The sequence below is a fragment of the Anomaloglossus baeobatrachus genome, chromosome 1 (assembly GCF_048569485.1).
Source record: "Anomaloglossus baeobatrachus isolate aAnoBae1 chromosome 1, aAnoBae1.hap1, whole genome shotgun sequence".
Classification (NCBI taxonomy): domain Eukaryota; kingdom Metazoa; phylum Chordata; class Amphibia; order Anura; family Aromobatidae; genus Anomaloglossus; species Anomaloglossus baeobatrachus.
The window spans coordinates 243,154,183-243,174,634 of record NC_134353.1 but is presented as its reverse complement, the minus strand read 5'-3'; positions in this window follow the sequence as shown (position 1 = coordinate 243,174,634).

The following is a 20,452-nucleotide window of genomic DNA, read 5'->3' as shown; positions in this document are numbered from 1 at the left end:
TGGGGCTACCTATCCACCATCCAAACTATTCTTTCATCCAATTTTCTCTGCCACTACATCAATGGAAATAAGCTATCGTGCCATGGGTTGTAAACTTCTTGATTATGTTGAACACCAAGATCTCTGGACATAGACTGGTAACCTCGAGGTTGTTGAGATTTTTAAACAATGTTAATTCTCAAGTCCTCAGACAGTTCTCTTCTCCTCTTTCTGTTGTCTATGCTTAGTGTGGCATTCAGACACATAATGCAAAGATTGAGTCAACTTCTCTGCTTTTTATCTGATTTCAGGTGTGATTTTCATATTGCCCACATCTGTTACTTGCCAGATGTGAGTTTGAACAAGCATCACATACTTGAAACAAAGTTGTTTACCCACAGTTTTGAAAAGGTTCCCACAATTTTGTTCCACCCATTTTTTGAGTTTTGTCTGAAATTATGTTCAATTTGCCTTATTTTCTCAGTTTGTTTTGGGGTTGTTTCAATACACACACAGGAAATAAAAATGTATGATAAAATATGTGCAATTTTCTGGGAGAAATACTTCATTTTCCAGAACAATTTCAAGGGTGCCAACACTTTTGGCCATGAGCAGGTGTGTAACAATTGGGTCGCAGAGATCACGGCTGCAACCGGACCCAGCAGGATGAGGGGCCCGGCACCCACCCTGCAGAGAAGCTGCCGGCTCCTCTCTCTGAGAGAGGATCTGCGCTGTTTAGTGGTAGACCACGCGGCCGCTATGCAGCCCATGAGTTAGGGGGGCCCAATGCCAGCAGTGGCACTAGTCTCCCCCCACCCTTCATTGCACAAAGGAATGATGAAGGATAGAGCTGAGCGCTCCACTCCATCCTTCGTCATTCTCGCCCTGTGCCTGCACTCGACATGTCAGTGCAGTAGAGCGCGGTTACATAACTACTGAATAACTAATGAGCACTACTGAGCTGAGACATGCAGAGCACAGGACAGGTGGACGCTGACTGGCTCAGTGAGGACTTATTTATATTTTTTTAATCAGTGAGTACACAGCAGTAGCATAGCTCCTGGGAGGTAGAGGGGGCAATAACCTCGGGCCCATAATGTAGAGAGGCCCACTTGGAGCTACTGCCACTCAGGGCCATGTTAAGACACAGGCAATTTTTTAAGGGGGAATGGAAGGGGGGTTCAATACATGAGGGCGCTGCAGAGGCAGGGAAGCTCTAATCTTCTCCCGGCCCAGATGGAAGAAAATATCTGCAAGTGGTGCAGGATCTACTATGATATCATGCCCCTGTGACCCATGTGGGTGGAGCCAGGAGATAAAGGAAAATCTGTAGAAGATATGGGCACGTGACAGGTAATGGTGGAAGAGGAGGACATGGGGGTGCAGGCTGTGACAGATGTACAGGCTGTGCCAGAGGGGTGCAGGATGTGACAGAGGGATGCAGGTTGTGACAAATCGGTGCAGGCTGTGACAGAACGGTGCAGGCTGTGACAGAGGGGTGCAGACTGTGATGAAGGGGTGCAGGCTGTGATAGAGGGGTGCAGACTGTGACACAGGGGTGCAGACTGTGACAGAGGGGTGCAGGCTGTGTTGGATAGAGGGGCGCAGACTGTAACAGAGGGGTAAACATGGTTGCCTGGTTCAGGGCCCATACAGAAATTTTGCCCCCCCCCCCTCCCCTGAGTTGAACACCGTGTGACAGGAGTGCAAGCTGTGACAGAGGGGTTTGGGGTGTAACAGAGAGGTACAGGCTGTGACAGAGGGGTGCAGGCTGTGACAGAGTGGTTTAGGCTGTATTAGATAGAGAGGTGCAGGCTGTAACAGAGGCATAAACATGGTTACCTGGTTAAGGGATCATTCAGAAATTTCACACACCCCCTTCCCCGAGTTAAACACCTAGCTACGACTTTGGTACACAGTATGTGGACTGCATAATACAACATGAAGGACAGCTTATACATAGACTATGGGTGTGCATTATAATACATGGGGGACTATGGGGGTGCATTAAATAGTATGGGGGCTGCAAAGTATAATATGAAGGACTATGGGGCTGCAGTAAAAAACATTCAGGAGTATGGGGCTGCATTATAATATATGGAGGCCTGTGGGTGTGCATTAAACGGTATGTGGGCTGTATAATACAATATGAAGGACTATAAGGGGCATTATAAAATATGGAGAACTATGGGGGTTGCATTAAAATATATGGAGAACTATGGGTGCTGCATTGTAATATATGGAGGACTATGGGGTGCAGTATAATATATGGAGGACTATGGGGTGAATTATAATACATGGAGAACTATGGGAGATGCATTATGATAATTGGAGGGCTATCTTATACATGGAGGACTATGGGGTGCATTATAAAACATGCAGGACTATGGGGGCTACATTATAAGATATGGAGGACTGTGGGGTGCATTATAATGCATAGAGGACTATGGGGTGCATTATAATATATGAAGGGTTATGTGGGACATTGATTTGGACTTTCCCAATCTGTAACTTTATTCTTTAAACATTCTTTAGTAGAATACTTTGGTTTGTTGTCTTGCTGCATGAACCATGATTTATTGAGTTTCAGCTCATATGTTCTGACATTTTCCTTTAGAATTTGCTGGTTTAATTCAAAATGTATCATTCTATCAAGGATGGCAAGCCACCCTTGCCCAGATACAGTAAAATAAGCCCAAACCATCATATTTTCACCATCATGTTTCACAGAAACTATGAGGTTCTAATGCTGTGGTGCAATATTTAACTTTTTTCAAAATATAAGACTTCTTAATTAAACAGCTCTATTTTGGTCTCATCTGCCCACAAAGTATTATTCCAGTAGCCTCCTGGCTTGTCCAGGTGATCTTTTTTAAACTGCAAATGAGCAGTAATGCTCATTTTGTAGCATTGGGTATCTCCGTGCAATACTAATGTCACGTTGTACAAAGGGCAAGTGAGACGTAGTACAGCATATTCCCCACTAGGTGGCAGCAGAGTAGTGAAGGAGAGTCAAAGTAACACTGTAACAGAAAGTCAACTGAAGTACAGCTGAATAACTTCAGCAGGCAGTTAGCAGGCAAATTACCAGGGGACAACAGAGTAGTCAAACTGTCAGGGCCTAGCCAGGAGAGTCAAGTCACAGCAAAGGGAGGATAAAAATCAGGTTAGAAAACAGAACCGAGTCAGAAGCTGGGAGATCAGGAATGCAGAGGGAAATACAAACAACAGACAGGAGCGGGAAGTCAGGGATGGATAGACTGGGGGGTACAAGTCAGGGCACGGTAACAAGGAGTCAGATCAAACAGGAATTCTGACCAGAGCAAGTCACAGGCTACAGAGCAAAACTATAACCAGCACAGGAATGCAGGTTGAGACCATATATAGCTGTGTTCCTCAACTCCAGTCCTCAAGACCCACCAACAGATCATGTTTTCAGGTTTTCCTCAATCAGGTTTTCAGTCTTTCATTAATGTTGCACAGGTGGTGGAATTATTCCTTGTCTAATATTGAGGAAAACCTGAAAACATGATCTGTTGATGGGTCTTGAGGACTGGAGTTGATAAACACTGATATATAGTGCCTCCTGAAACCTGAATGAGGCTGATGGGAGTTAACCCTAGACATGACCAGGCCAGGTCTGTGAAACTCTGTAGCGGAGAATACTGCATCTGGATCACGACAACTAACATGCAAACAATTGCTGTTTAGTTTCCTCCTAAGGAAGGACTCATCAACATTAAAGGGGTGGTCAAAGGCCAAAGTAACTTTCATTCTAACGATTCAAGCCAATTTTGCGCTCTAAGATTTAAATGGCGCTCCTTCCCTTCTGATCCCTGCTGTATGACCAAACAGTAGTTTTCCACCACATATGGGGTATCAGTGTACTCAGGAGAAATTGCACAACAAATTGCATAGTGCATTTTCTCCGGTTAACCTTGTGAAAATGCAAAATTTGGAACTAAAGTAACATTTTTGTGGGGAATAAAAGTGACATTTTCATTTTTTCCTTCCACATTGCTTTATTTCCTGTGAAGCACCTAAAGTGTTAATAAACTTCTTAGATGTGGTTTTGAGCAGTTTGAGGGGTACAGTTTTTAGAATTGTGTCACTTTTGGGTATTTTCTGTCACCCAGGCCTCTCAAAATCACTTCAAATGTGATGTGGTCCCTAAAAAAAATGATTTTGTAAATTTTGTTGAAATATGAGAAATTTCTCAAACTTTTAACCCTTCTACCATATATATTAATATCTTTTATATTTTCATTTCTTCATTCTATATTATTTCATCTTTGTACACAGTGTATCTCATGGTCAGTGATCTAACTGAAACGTAATGCATTAACTGAGGATTGTACAAAATACTTTAGTGTGCAACTTTCTATGAGTGTATAGTCCTTTAATGTTGCTGTTATTAGTCTCATATCCTGTCACTAATAACTCATAAACTATTGGGAACTGAGCCCCCTAAGTTCCCATGTGCAATTTATAGTATTAGTGTTCTTATATGAAGCAAAGGGCTTTTTCACCTTTTCAATCATTAGTTTTCTGTACACTCTATAGCCATACTGCTGACAGTGTACAAATCTAAGTTGGTACATAGTTGTTATATAAGGTTTTGATTATAAACAGTGATGCTTGAAAGTTTCTAAATGCTTCACATTTTTCATCATTCTGCAGAAATTTGAATGAAAAATACATCAAATTTCCACACAAGTCCTAAAAGTAGATAAAGGGAACCAAATATAATAAGTGACTCAAAAATATTTCACATGTTTCTGAGTGGCAAAACTATGTGTGTCTTTTTATTTGTAAATAATTTAAAGGTGAAAATTAGAGTCTGGTATTTTCAATCAATGGGATGACAATCAGGTGTGAGTGGGTGACCTATTTTATTTAAAAAAACAGGGATCTAATAAAGTTTGATCATCACAAGTTTATGGAATTGTATAATAGTACAAACAAAGTAGATTTCTGGGAACCTCAAAAGAAGAGTTGTTGATGCTAATCAGGGTGGAAAGGGATTAAAAGAAACCTCTCTACAAAGAGTTTAGTCTCCACCAATTCACAATTAGAGAGATTTTGTACAAAAAGAGTGAATTACCCTCCCCAGGAGAAATCGGTCAACAGAGATCACTCCAAGAGCAAGGTGTATAATATTCCAGAAGGTCACAAAGGAACCTAAGGTTATCTTTAACTCCTTCACCCCCAGCCTATTTTCACCTTCATGATCAGGCCATTTTTTTTCAATGATGACCAGTATCACTTTGAGTTAATAACTCGGGAACGCTTCAATGGATTCAAGTGAGTCTGAGATATTTTTTTTTGTGACAATGGCACTTCATGTTATCTGTAAATGTAGGATGTTTTTTGCATTTATATATGAAAATATCGGAAAATTTTACAATTTTCAAATTTTTTATGTCCTTAAACTAGAGAGTTATGTCACACAAAATAGTTAATAAATAACATTTACCACATTTACTTTACATCACCACAATTTATGAAACATATTTTTTTGTTAGGAAATTACCCTGTTTCCTTAAAAATAAAACTTACACCAAAAATAAGCTCTAGCAGGAATTTTCAGCCTTTTTGGAGTATTCCTAAAATATAAGCCCTAGCTCAAAAATAAGCCCTAGTTACGGTTCAATAATGAAGTGTCCGGGCAGCTAGAAAAGTTAAAGGATACAGCAAGACACTTCATTAAATAAAGCAGACAACCCCAAAAGAAAAAAGACAGCCCCCAAAGAGAGAAGACAACCCCAAAAGTAAGAAGACAGACCAAAAGAGAGAAGACAGCCCCAAAAGAAATCAGACAACTCCCCACAAAAGAAATTGCACTAACCAGACCTCAAACACCTACAGATGGCAAGTGTAGATGGTGGATGGGCTCTCCCACAGTGATCTGCATCGCTGTTGATGTAGTTTTTCTATTCTGACTCAAAAGTTAGCTTATGGGATCACCAGTGAGGTCCTTTGAATTAGGCCTCTTTAGGCCTAATCAATATCGAGCGCTCGGAGAAAAAGACCTGCATTCATGAAAGCATGATCAGTTTTCTGTTTATTTAGCCAATGCACAGATAATTTATACCATTTACAGTGGGATAATTCAAAAAGCCTTAATGGTAATTTACCAGTTGATCATATAACCTTTAAGTTTGAGAAAAACAAAAATGTAGAGTCATGCATATGAGATAAGATAAAAAAGTTCCAGACAATGATAATAAATCCTTGAGTTTTTAGTAGGCTAAACAGTGGCTATGACCTTACACCAGATGTACTAATGGAATAATAAAGTATTTAAAATCAAGAAATGCAGAAACTATTAACCCTTCTATATCACTGTCAAGTTCCTCGCCGATCCGCTCACACACCCACCAGGTCCAGTATCCCTCCGCCCTCTCTCTAAGACACACACACATCGAGACCCAGTATCACTCCATTCTCACACACGCTCATCCAATCACAGTAAACTTCCACTCTCACACACACACATCCGATTGTAGTAACACTCAGCTCTCACACACGCACACACACATCCAATTGTAGTAACACTCAGCTCACACACACATGCACACACACACATCCGATTGTAGTAACACTCAGCTTACACACACACATCCGATTGTAGTAACACTCAGCTTTCACACATACGCACACACATCGGGTCGCAGAATCATTCCACTCTCATTAACTCTGTGTGAGTGATACTGCTTCCAGCCAGCAGGTGGGGTAACCACTGTAGAACGCAGGGGGACCTGACAGCAACGCAGATGTCTTGTACGTGAAATTTTCCTAGGGGATGTCTGCCTTCTTTTGGGGGTTAACAGCAGTGTTTCCCCAAAAATAAGACCTATCCCCGAAAATGAGCCCTAGCACATTTTTCAGGAGAAAACATAATACTTTTATTTTCAGGAAATACAGTACATATTAGATGTCAACATAAATCATGTATAGAAAATGAAATACAAATCCATTCGATAAAAAATGGATATATCAAAAAATGGTTTGTAAATTTAAAAAAATGTGTAGACAAAATCAATAGTAGATATACATGAGAGAAGTATCATCTCTGTCAAAGTCCATAGGTATCATGGTAATCAGTTGCATAGTCATAATATGAAATAAGCCACATCATTATAGCTTGTCGATCAAAGTACCACGAGGCGTAATGCTGAAGCAGTATAAAAAAGTTACTGTATAAGGATTCCCTATACTGTAATAAAATGATATAATATAATGTCTCTTACTGAATTGCTTTAGATCAGGGTTTTGAAGGTGACCACAGAGAAATGTGCCCTATGTCTAGTGAAACATCGCTATTGGTATGGCTCCATGTCAGATCAAAAAGGAGGCATGCTTGGTTTCAGTAGAGGAGGAGGACGGTGATCACGGCCTAGCTGTGCATGAGTGACGTGGACCAGATGTCCATGCCTCTAGTATTCAGGAGAAGCAATGCACGGTAATTAGGGCTATTAGTGAAGAGGCGTTAACCAGCCTACATCACAAGTGAGTGCAGGGAATGGTGCCAGGCATGATCATGTGCTAATGAGACCAGTGACTAGGTCACGGCGTCCAGTAGTGTTAATAACCAGGAAATTGTGACATTGTTCCACAGTGAGGAATGTAGTTTCCGTAGCAAGGGAAATTACAGGTATGGAGTCATATAGGACCTAGTTTTACAAACAAACACTAATCAAATCCTGAAAGTTCAGTGAGCTCAGTCTATGAACTCTGAGCTTTTGTTCTTTCCATAAAGTTTCTGTTGGATTCAGGTCAGGTGACTGGCTTATCCATTCTAGCAGCATTAATTTCTGTGAAGCCAATTGAGTTTCCTAGGCTGTGTGTTTGGAATAATTATTTTTCTGAAATGTCTACCCTTATTTCATCATCATCATCCTGGTAGATGGCCACAGATTTTAATCAAGAATGTTTTGGTACATTAGTTTGCCAGTGCCGTATGCTGAAAAATAGCCCCACACCATGATGTTCCAACTTCCAACCATCACTGTTGGTATAGTGTTTTTGGAGTGATATACAGTTCCTTTTGGCCTCCAAACATGGTGTGTATTAGGGCATACTAAGAAATCAATTTTGATCTTATCTGACAAGACTATATTCTCCCAGTATTTTACAGGCTTGTCTAAATGGTGTTGTTGTTGTTGGTGTACCTCTTGAAGCTCATCAAGAGAATGCCAAGAATGTACAAAGCAGTAATCAAAGCAAAAGGTGGCTACTTTGAAAAACCTAGAATATAAGACATATTTTCAGTTGTTTCACACTTTTTTGTTAAGTATTTCATTCCACGTGTGTTAATTCATAGTTTTGATGCGTTCATGAATTTTAAGAAAACTCTTTGAATGAGGTGTGTCCAATCTTTTGGTCTGTACTGTATATATATATATATATCCATCTTATAATGCCAGTGTCCCTCTAACAAATCATATAGGGTATATGTCCCTCATAGCCCCCCATCCTAAAATTAGCCCCCATAATCTGGATATGGCCCCCTTATGTTGAATATAGCCCCCTTGTGATGGCACACGTTCCCCTGTGCTGCCTATGGCCCCCTATGGATTGCATACATTCCCCTGTGCTGCCTATGGCCCCCTATGGATTGCATACATTCCCCTGTGCTGCCTATGGTCCCCTATGGATTGCACACGTTCCCCTGTGCTGCCTATGGTACCCTATGGATTGCATACATTCCCCTGTGCTGTCTATGGTCCCCTATGGATTGCACACGTTCCCCTGTGCTGCCTATGGCCCCCTATTTGTTTGCATACATTCCCCTGTGCTGCCTATGGTCCCCTATGGATTGCACACGTACCCCTGTGTTAGATATCTCCCCCATGGTGCTGCCCATGGCCCCTATATAGTTTGCACAAGTCCCCCCGTGTTAGATATCGCCCCCATAGTGCTGCCCATGGCCCCTATATAGATCGCACAAGTCCCCCTGTGTTAGATATTGCCCCCATAGTGCTGCCCATGGCCCCTATATAGATCGCACAAGTCCCCCTGTGTTAGATATCGCCCCCAGGCTGCTGCCCATAGTAAAATCAAACACTCTTTCCTTACCTCCTCCAGCGTTTATCTCCCTCCTCTATCCCTCCGTGCTTCTCTTCCTTACTTCCTGGTTCTCAGTGCGGTCATGTGATCGGCACAGCAGGCTGAGCTCTCTGCCTGCCTGATCACAGTGGAAGCAGGGACACCGGGGAGAAACGCTGGAGCAGGTAAGTAAAGATTTTTTATTTTAGAATGAGCAGCAGCCTGGGGGCCAAATCTAACACAGGGGGGGCATGTACCATCACAGGGGCGCGCAGGCTCATATAATATGCACCGCTCCCCCAGCCCATCACTGCGTGCGATTTCAGCACCATTGGAGATGGACAGCGGCTGTGCATATTATATGAGCGGGAGCAGGAGATCAAAGGCTGCAGCCCGCAGCGTTCTCCAGAGCTGCTGCCCCCACCTCCCCTGGACCCTGCAGTGTACATATATATATATATACCCCCCCGTATATTCGGCTTATAAGACGCACCCCCTACTTTCCCCCAAAATTTGGGGGAACAAAAGTGCGTCTTATAAAGCGAAAAATACGGTGTGTGTATATATATATATATATATATATATATATATATATATATATATATATATAGGCCAATGAGGTTGAGTGTATTTCTCTGAATCAATTGAACCTACTAATTCCAGGTCTTTCTGTAGCTCTCCATTGGTGATATTTTCCTCTTAGACAACTATTCTGATAAATTTTTCACTCCTGTGTCTGAAATCTTGCAGAAAGCACCTGGCTGTGGCCTGTTTAAAATGAGATTTGGTTCTTTCTACTTCCGGATTATGGCCCCAACATCACTCACTGGAACTTTCAGTAGTTTAGAAATTCTTCTGTAACCAATGGCATCAGTTTGTTTTGCAACAATAAGGTTGTGCAGGTCTTGACAGTTCATTGGTTTACCCTATCATGAGATGTTTCTTGTGTGGCACCTTGGTAATGAGACACCTTATTATAGGCCATCGGTTGAACCAGCTGATGTTATTTTTCGATAACTGGCAGGATTGCTTTCTAATTACTGATAGATATCAGCTGGTGTCATGACTTTCCATGGCTTTTTGCACCTTTCGTCAAGTGATCAATCCTTTTCCCCTGTGTCATTACTCATTAGTACACATCACTAAATTCATGGATATCTATTGTTTAATTTCTTTTCGTGTTTGGATTGGATGGGCTGTTACCGACATCTGGTGAGAAATTCATGTCAATAGCACCGTTAGAAATATATTTACTTAGAATATTTGTGAAGTGTTAAATACTTATTTCACCAGCTGCATACTGGGTGCTCTCACCCACATAGACGAGATCGTATGGACATTTAATAATGTGCACAATAGAGTCTAACGGCTTTTAATTGAGCCTCCAAATGAAATGTGAAGATGCTAATAGAATATTTAAAATAGGCTAGATGATTGTCTGGGTAAAAATGAATATTTTCATTTTTGTACTTTTGTTCTTTCTTCCTCTTCTTGCAACAGCCATATTTTTTTATTGTTAGCCATATGAGGGCCTGTTTTTAACAGGTTGAATTGTATTTTTAAATTACACTATTCATTTTACTACATAATGTGTTGGAAAACAGAAAAAAAATCCAAGAAATGTGAAATGGTGAAAAAATGTGTCATGACTCTAGCTTGACTCTGACGGCGATAAGTCTGGTGGGAGGGGTCTGTTCTATTGTGCTTCATTTCGGGACTCACGCCACTTTATTATGGTGTGGAGACCTCTGGAACGCCACCAGTAATACTGTAGTTCCTGCTCTGCAGCATGCGCAACTGGTTTTTGTGTTAGCCCTGATCCGTCCCACTACCCAGCTTATTTCTCCCTGACCTCCATTTCCCTTGTACTGTTTGTCTGCCCTGTTTCCCAGACCCCAGTCCAGTTCCGTGTCTCTGTGCCCTCTCCCTCTTTTATACCTACTTGCTTTCCCGGCCTCGAACCTAACTAACATTTCCTTACCACCGCTCTCCTTCCCCTTTTTGGCTTCTGACGTGACCTTTTGGCTCCTGCCCCTCTTGCTTCCACCTGTTTTTACGGCTTCCTTACTCCCTTGTTCAAACGTGACTTCCTGGTATAGATTTACGCTTGCTGCTACCCCTTTATTGGTGCATGTGCCCATGGCCGGCTTTAGGCATGTGCGACTTGTGCGGTCGCACAGGGTGCCGACGGCCATGCTTCAGGGGGGGCGCCGCAGAGAGGTAAGAAGTTAATTTCCTGCCTCTCTGTGCGGGCGGCCGCCTGTCTCTGCGGGCGGACAGCCGCCTCTCTGTACGGGCGGATGGCCGCCTGTCTCTGCGGACGGCCGCCTTTCTCTGCAGGCGGACTGCCGCCTCTCTGTGCAGGCGGAAGGCCGCCTCTCTGTGCGGGCGGACGGCCGCCTCTCTGTGCGGGTGGCCCGCCGCCTCTCTGTGTGGGCAGACGGCCGCTTCTCTGTGCGGGCGGACGACCGCCTCTCTGTGCAGGCGAACGGCCGCTCTCTGTGCGGGCGGCTCGCCGCCTCTCTGTGCGGCCCGCCGCCTGTCTGTGCGGGTGGCCCGCTGTCTGTCTGTGCGGGCGGCCAGCCACCTGTCTGTGCGGTCGGCCGGCCGCCTCACTGTGCGGGCGGCCGGCCACCTGTCTGTGCGGGCAGCCGGCCACCTGTCTGTGCGGGCGGCCCGCCCCCTCACCGTGCTGTCGGCCGGCCGCCTCTCCTTGCGGTGGCCCGCCGCCTCTCTGTGCAGGCGGCCCGCCGCCTGTCTGTGCCGGCGGATGGCCGCCTCTCCGTGCGGGCGGCCGGCCGCCTCTCCGTGCGGGCGGTCGGCCGCCTGTCCCTGCGGGCGGCCGGCCACCTGTCTCTGCGGGCGGCCTGCCGCCTGTCTCTGCGGGTGGACGGCCGCCTGTCTCTGCGGGCGGACGGCCGCCTGTCTCTGCGGGCGGAAGGCCGCCTCAATGTGCAAGCGGCCGGCCGCCTGTCTGTGCGGGCGGCCCGCCGCCTCTCTGTGCCGGCGGATGGCCGCCTCTCTGTGCCGGCGGATGGCCACCTCTCTGTGCGAGTGGCCCGCCGCCTCTCTGTGCGGCCCTCCGCCTGTCTGTGTGGGCGGCCCGCCCCCTGTCTGTGCGGGCGGCCTGCCGCCTCTCTGTACGGTCCTCCGCCTGTCTGTGTGGGTGGCCCGCCCCCTGTCTCTCCGGGCGGCCGGCCGCCTGTCTCTGCCGGCGGATGGCCGCATCTCTATGCGGGTGGCCCGCCGCCTCTCTGTGCGGCCCGCCGCCTGTCTGTGCGGACGGACGGCCGCCTGTCTGTGCGGGCGGCCGGCCGCCTCACTGTGCGAGTCAGACTTAGAATGGTGTTCCAAACGTTATTCGTTATTGTTAGTAGTTTTTCGTTTGTGAACCCTCCCCACCACACCTATTGCCAATCCATATAATACGCATAAATAGCCTGGGTCTCAGCTTCCCATACACGGTAAGTTTTTTAACTGCATGAGAGGACACACACAAGCTAGGGACCCCAACGTAGAGAAATACTTTGGCGTAGTGTTGGGGCTCTATTGCATTGATCAATTCAGTAGCTAAATTTCTCTTGATTCATATGTTCATGGCAGTAATGCAGATTCCATTTTTCACATTTTCACTCTTCATATAGCTATTGGATTTTTCAAGTCAGTATTCACACAGCAGTTTCTGCTATTCCATGTATTCCCCTTACATAGTCACTGGTGTGCATACCTTATCTCCCCATAGTGATGTTTTTTTAGGTTTTTTGCACCCAGTTCAGACTTAGAATTGTGTTCCAAACGTTATTCGTTATTGACAGTGAGGCGGCCGGCCGCCCGCACAGTGATGCGGCCGTCCGCCCGCACAGACAGGCGGTGGGCCGCCTGCACAGACAGGCACACGGACGGCCGCATCACTGTGCGGGCGGCCGGCCGCCTCACTGTGGCTGCCTGCGTCTCCGTGCTGGAGGCCCGCCGGCTGCCTGCGTCTCCGTGCTTGGGGCCCGCCGGCTGCCTGCCTCTCCGTGCTGGAGGCCCGCCGGCTGCCTGCCCCTCCATCCTGGAGGCCCGCCGGCTGCCTGCCTCTTCGTCCTGGAGGCCCGCCGGCTGCCTGTCTCTCCGTCCTGGAGGCCCGCCGGCTGCCTGTCTCTCCGTCCTGGAGGCCCGCCGGCTGCCTGTCTCTCCATCCTGGAGGCCCGCCGGCTGACTGTCTCTCCGTCCTGGAGGCCCCCAGGCTGCCTGCCTCTCCGTGCTGGAGGCCCCCAGGCTGCCTGCCTCTCCGTGCTGGAGGCCCCCAGGCTGGATATTTGTCTGTGTGGGGGCTCCTGCTGCGTGTAGGTGGCTGTGTGGGGGCTCCTGCTGCGTGTAGGAGGCTGTGTGGGGGTTCCTGCTGCAAGTAGGAGGCTGTGTGGGGGCTCCTGCTGCGTGTAGGAGGCTGTGTGGGGGCTCCTGCTGCATGTAGGAGGCTGTATGGGGGCTCCTGTTGCGTGTAAGAGGCTGTGTGGGAGCTCCTGCTGCGTGTAGGAGGCTGTGTGGGGGATCATGCTGCGTGTAGGAGGCTGTGTGGGGGATCCTGCTGCGTGTAGGAGGCTGTGTGGGGGATCCTGCTGCGTGCAGTGTCGCGGGCTGGGAGGGGGGCGCTGCGCTCACCACGCTTGGGTCCGACGCTGCTGCTGCCTGCTGCTTGCTGCTGACTGCTGCTTGCTGCTCGCTGCTTGGTGGCTCGAGCGGTGGGCCGGATCCGGGGACTCGAGCGGCGCTCCTCGCCTGTGAGTGAAAGGGGATAGTTTTTGGGGTTTGGGAAGTCGGTCCGTGACGCCACCCACGGTTTGTGGTGAGGTTGGGACACCACCGCTGCTCTGGACGGGGATCCCGGGAGCGATGACAGGGAGCAGCCGAGATGTTTTCTCTCCCCTCCGTGGGTAGGGGGTTTTGGTGGTCCCGGGGCCCGATGAGGTGACTGGAATGTGGATGGCAGGGTTTGGTGGGGTGCAGGGTCGCGGGGGCAGCGCGGTGCCAGACGGTACGGTGGTACTCACTCAGCCAATAATGTATACGGAGTCTCTGGTAAAACAAACGGCTGGATGGACGGGTCCCGCAGCCGGCCGCAGTGGTCACTCCCGGTAGGTTGGCGGTGGCTGCCTTTCCCTGCACCTGTAGTGTGTTTTCGGACCCGATGGCTTCCCACCGGTAACCCGCTCCCCAGCTTGGATAGGCGCCGGAGGAGCTCCTTTTGCCCGCAGGCTCTGGCCCTGGGAATTGTAGCCTTGGCGGTGACTGTATTTTCCTTCACGGTTTGGACGGTTGCCTTCAATCGGGTCTTTGCTGCTGGGAAACCCCGGAGGTTCCCGTTGCTAACGGATTTGACCGGTTTAACGGCGACTCCAAGCCTGGTCGGGGTCTGTAGGCCCTGCCGAATGGTGCTGGCTTCTCTTCGCTCCCCGGTTCGGTACCGGCGGGCCACCGCCCGACCCCGGTCCTACGGTTCCGCGTCGATCGGCCTCTCCTGCAGACGGCCACCACCATCTGCCAACCTTGCTGTATGTGCCCGGGCCACGTACCCGGACACGGTCAGACTGCTCCTCACTTGCCACTTACTCCTTCACTCTCCCTAACTGCACTCTTTCTTTTTCCCGCCTCCAGGACTGTGAACTCCTCAGTGGGTGGGGCCAACCGCCTGGTTCCACCCCACCTGGTGTGGACATCAGCCCCTGGAGGGAGGCAACAAGGATTTGTGTGTGACTGATGTGCCTAACCGAGGTGTGGGGTGTGTTGTTGCAGTACCTGTGACGACCTGGCTTGTCCAGGGCGCCACAGTAGGAGGCTGTGTGGGGGCTCCTGCTGCGTGTAGGAGGCTGTGTGGGGGCTCCTGCAGGTTTTTGCATATAGTTATAATGTGGCCTCTAGATATAACTCCTGTGGACCCCAGACACCCCTGTCAAACCCTGGATTCATCTATCTTTTATATAGTATCTACTGTATGTGTGCCATGTATATGGTGTAATTTATGCAGTGGCAAAATGACAAGGCCTGTGGGTGATGGGGGCCATTGCTATTTCTTTGGATGCATGGTTGAACACCATTTAGGAGGAGATGGCCACTGGCTCCCTGTTTCGCCCATGCTCTGCAGCTGTGGGTCCCAGATAGGTGTAATGACATCAGGGGGAGCCTGTGATGTGATGCCAGTGGGCCCTGCAGCTGCGGCCAGAGTGGGTGCAGAGCAAATGTAGGGGGTAATACATTATATATATATATATATATATATATATATTTATTATACACCCTACATATGCCCTATACCTGTCACGTGTAATGTAATTCTGAATGTTGACCTGCCATATCCTAAAGGTGTGTAATATGTGCTCTGTTAGGATTTCACTTGCTGATTCGAGTGGTAGTTATCTGATCACTCACATGCAATTTACAATGTGTGGTCATCTGCTAAATGATGTCTCCTCCTGTTTTTCTCAAATTGAAAATGATAACAATGAGAGAAGCAGGAGGAGACGTCATTCAGCAGATGACCCCGAGTCTGCAAATCACTGGTAAGTGATCACATGACCTCTCAGATTTGGCTAATCTGCAGAATGTCACACAGGTGAGACACTGGTCAGTGCAGGGCAGCAGAGCAGGGAGAAGCCGCCGGGGACCGGCCTCCCGGGCTCCTCATCCTAGTTGCATCGTCCCTGGACAGATATTATATGTGTTTTATTTGAAACACGGCAGCATCAGAGTAAAATATACACAACTGCAATAATGGAGCCGATGTCTGATTCCTTCCACCCGGAGGTCGTGCAGGAGGAATCAGCTGTCAGAGAACTTATGCAGTAACAAAATACCATTGCAGTCTCATACATGACATGGCGTCACTGCCGTCTGCACATCACATGTAATGGTTTATTGTAGGTATGAAGGTCTGTCAATGTAATGCATCGCTAGCAGCTGAGATGTGTATTATGGGGTTCTGCAGCAGCTGAGATGTGTATTATGGGGTTCTGCAGCAGCTGAGGTGTATTATGAGTAGCTGCAGCAGCTGAGATGTGTATTAGGCTATGAGCGCACGTAGCTTTCTGCCCTGCAGAAATTTCTGCAGCGATTTGAACAGCACACGTGCGCTTCAAATCGCTGCAGAAAGAGTCCGTAATGAAAAAAAAAAAAGCCAATTCCATGCGCTCTGAGTGCAGCCCCTCCCATAGACAGAGTGGGTGCTGCATGCAGAGCGCAGGAAAGAAGTGACATGTCACTTCTTGAACGCAGCGCTTCGGGCAGCAGCAGAAGCGCTGCGTTCTAATACGCCACGTGCACACGTCTCCTGCATAATCTTCATAGATTATGCTGGGGACGCAGGACGCATGCAGTTACCCTGCGGTGCAGATCACAGCGTAGCTGCATGCAAATACGCAACGTGCGCACATAGCCCTATGGGGTTCTGCAGCAGCTGAGGTGTATTATGAGATTCTGCAGCAGCTGAAATGTGTATAATGAGGTTCTGCAGCATAGAAGGTGTGTATGATGAGGTTCTGCAGCAATTGAGATGTGTATGATGATGTTCTGCAGCAGCTGAGGTATGTATTATAAAAGTCTTCAGAATATCACGATTCAGCGCGGATTTATCTTACAAATTTTCCAACAAAATTATCTGCAGCATTGCCAGCAGGTGTGAGCCCAAACTGGTTAATAAATGGATTACAGTATATATGCCATAGTTCTTCCATACATAGGGCCCCTCCCTCATGGTGTGTATGTGGTACTGCAGCTTAGTCTATTCAGGTCAGTAAAGCTGAGAGGCAGTGACACATACACAGCACTCCTCGTCCTCAAGGTGTGTATGTGGTGCTGCACATCAGTCTGTTCAGGTCATTGGAGCTGAGCGGCAGTGACACATATAACCTGAGGACTCTTTATTACATAGAAAGCAGAGATTTTTTTTCTAATTTCATACATTCTCCTTTAACATTTGTATTTTGGACTTTTTGTTCCAGAGTACATGCAGCATTGGCCGCCGGCTCCATCGTGCATTATCTGGCATCATCCTGTACTTTTATCTTCAGGATTTGTATAGTAGATGCTGATCCCACCAATGGGGCCACGACCTGCGTCGCTCTAAGTGTATAGAAATATATATCATCTCTCTATGAAGAGCGGCAGCGCCTCATTCTCCAGATACATGTGCGCCCCATTGGGGTGATCCGCATGTACCATCCATGATGTAATATCCAGGAATACGACATAAATGGTTGAAATCGGAAGACCTCTAAAAGAACGAGATCAAACGTGGTGGATTTGAGGTGCAGATTCTCCAGCACAAATTTGGAGTATTTTGTACATTTGAAGAGCTGAATTTTAATTAGGATATAAGAAAAATTGGCTCCAGTCGTCATTTGTTTCCTGGGAAACTGGGTAAAAAATCAGTAGGGGGGGGGCACCAAAGGGCAGTTTTGCACAGGGCACCATTCAGGCTAAGGCCGGCCCTGCATGTGCCCCCTTGTTGGCTTTAGTCTAACTGCTCTTTGGAGTTCTATCTCAATTCTGCTTCTGCGCCCCCTGGTGGAAGCCTGACAAAATACAGTTCAAATTGCATTAATTTTCTAACATATATGCAGGATAACTAAATCCAGAGGTGTAACTAGAAGTTTCTTGGCCCAAGATAAACACTATAATAAGGCTAGAACATTCAATATACCATTATTAACTCACTTTACAAATGTGTGATACAAGTAAAATATATCTTTGTACCGTGTTAGCCAGTAGAGATAAAGAAATTGTTTAAAAGAACAGAGAGTCCTCAGTGGCTGATACCTTTTAATGGCTAACTGAAAAGATGGTAATAATTGCAAGCTTTCGAGACTACTCAGGTCTCTTCATCAGGCATGGTATAACACAAAATCTGAAGAGTCACATATTTATACACAACAGGACATAGAATAGTGCAGTAAAAAAAAAAAAAAAAAAACAAGTTATATGAAACAGAACAGGACTTAGAATAGTGCAGTAAAAAAAAAAAAAACAAGTTATATGAAACAGTTTCTTAACTTGTTTTTTTGTTTTTTTTACTGCACTATTCTAAGTCCTGTTGTGTATAAATATGTGACTCTTCAGATTTTGTGTTATACTGAGCCTGATGAAGAGACCTGAGTAGTCTCGAAAGCTTGCAATTATTACCATCTTTTCAGTTAGCCATTAAAAGGTATCAACCACTGAGGACTCTCAGTTCTTTTAAACAATTTTTTTACAAATGTGTGCAATTCAGATAAACAGGGAGAGTAAATGAAGAAGCACATCAAGACAGTTTTTCTCTCTAGGGGAAAAAGTCACAAAACATTTAATTTTTCTTCACTGTATTTTCTTTATTACGGTAGTCACATGTCTAAATTTTAAGTTCACCCTTCTTTTTTTCAAGTTTACCTATGATCTTGGCAAAATCAATGTAATCCATATCCAAACAATGACATTTTACTCTATTTCTCTATACTCCTAACCTGGACACCCTTTTAGGAGGCAAATTGAGCAGTGTTTTTTAATTTGAGTATAGACTTCCACCATGCATGGTGAGGCCCTGGTACCAGCCGACCTAATCTAATTGTGTGGGCTTTATCATTAGGTTGTAAGTAGAGTTGATCGGATCTTTTGAAGTTCAAATTTGCTGACTTCACCAACTTTTACCCCAATAATTGATTTGCAGCTAATAAATTTGCTTGAACCTAAATACAGGGCAGTTTGTAGTTGAAAAAATACATCTTGGCAGAGAGTAGAGAGAGAGAACCCTGATGACCATAAAAGCTTACACTCTACAAGGGAGAAAAAGAGGACAATGGTGATTAGAAGAAGGACTAAAGGGCCATTTACACGCTGTGACATCGCTAACGATATATCGTCTTGGTCACCGTGTTTGTGACGCACATCCAGCGTCGTTAGCGACATCGCAGCATGTGACACCTACAGTGCCTACAAGTAGTATTCAACCCCCTGCAGATTTAGCTGGTTTGATAAGATGCAAATAAGTTAGAGCCTGCAAACTTCAAACAAGAGCAGGATTTATTAACAGATGCATAAATCTTACAAACCAACAAGTTACGTTGCTCAGTTAAATTTTAATAAATTTTCAACATAAAAGTGTGGGTCAATTATTATTCAACCCCTAGGTTTAATATTTTGTGGAATAACCCTTGTTTGCAATTACAGCTAATAATCGTCTTTTATAAGACCTGATCAGGCCGGCACAGGTCTCTGGAGTTATCTTGGCCCACTCCTCCATGCAGATCTTCTCCAAGTTATCTAGGTTCTTTGGGTGTCTCATGTGGACTTTAATCTTGAGCTCCTTCCACAAGTTTTCAATTGGGTTAAGGTCAGGAGACTGACTAGGCCACTGCAACACCATGATTTTTTCCCTCTTGAACCAGGCCTTGGTTTTCTTGGCTGTGTGCTTTGGGTCGTTGTCTTGTTGGAAGATGAAATGACGACCCATCTTAAGATCCTTGATGGAGGAGCGGAGGTTCTTGGCCAAAATCTCCAGTTAGGCCGTGCTATCCATCTTCCCATGGATATGGACCAGATGGCCAGGCCCCTTGGCTGAGAAACAGCCCCACAGCATGATGCTGCCACCACCATGCTTGACTGTAGGGATGGTATTCTTGGGGTCGTATGCAGTGCCATCCAGTCTCCAAACGTCACGTGTGTGGTTGGCACCAAAGATCTCGATCTTGGTCTCATCAGACCAGAGAACCTTGAACCAGTCTGTCTCAGAGTCCTCCAAGTGATCATGAGCAAACTGTAGACGAGCCTTGACATGACGCTTTGAAAGTAAAGGTACCTTACGGGCTCGTCTGGAACGGAGACCATTGCGGTGGAGTACGTTACTTATGGTATTGACTGAAACCAATGTCCCCACTGCCATGAGATCTTCCCGGAGCTCCTTCCTTGTTGTCCTTGGGTTAGCCTTGACTCTTCAGACAAGCCTGGCCTCGGCACGGGTGGAAACTTTCAAAGGCTGTCTAGGCCGTGGAAGGCTAACAGTAGTTCCATAAGCCTTCCACTTCCGGATGATGCTCCCAACAGTGGAGGCAGGTAGGCCCAACTCCTTGGAAAGGGTTTTGTACCCCTTGCCAGCCTTGTGACCCTCCACGATCTTGTCTCTGATGGCCTTGGAATGCTCCTTTGTCTTTCCCATGTTGACCAAGTATGAGTGCTGTTCACAAGTTTGGGGAGGGTCTTAATTAGTCAGAAAAGGCGCCTGCGTCTCCGTGCTTGGGGCCCGCCGGCTGCCTGCCTCTCCGTGCTGGAGGCCCGCCGGCTGCCTGCCCCTCCATCCTGGAGGCCCGCCGGCTGCCTGCCTCTTCGTCCTGGAGGCCCGCCGGCTGCCTGTCTCTCCGTCCTGGAGGCCCGCCGGCTGCCTGTCTCTCCGTCCTGGAGGCCCGCCGGCTGCCTGTCT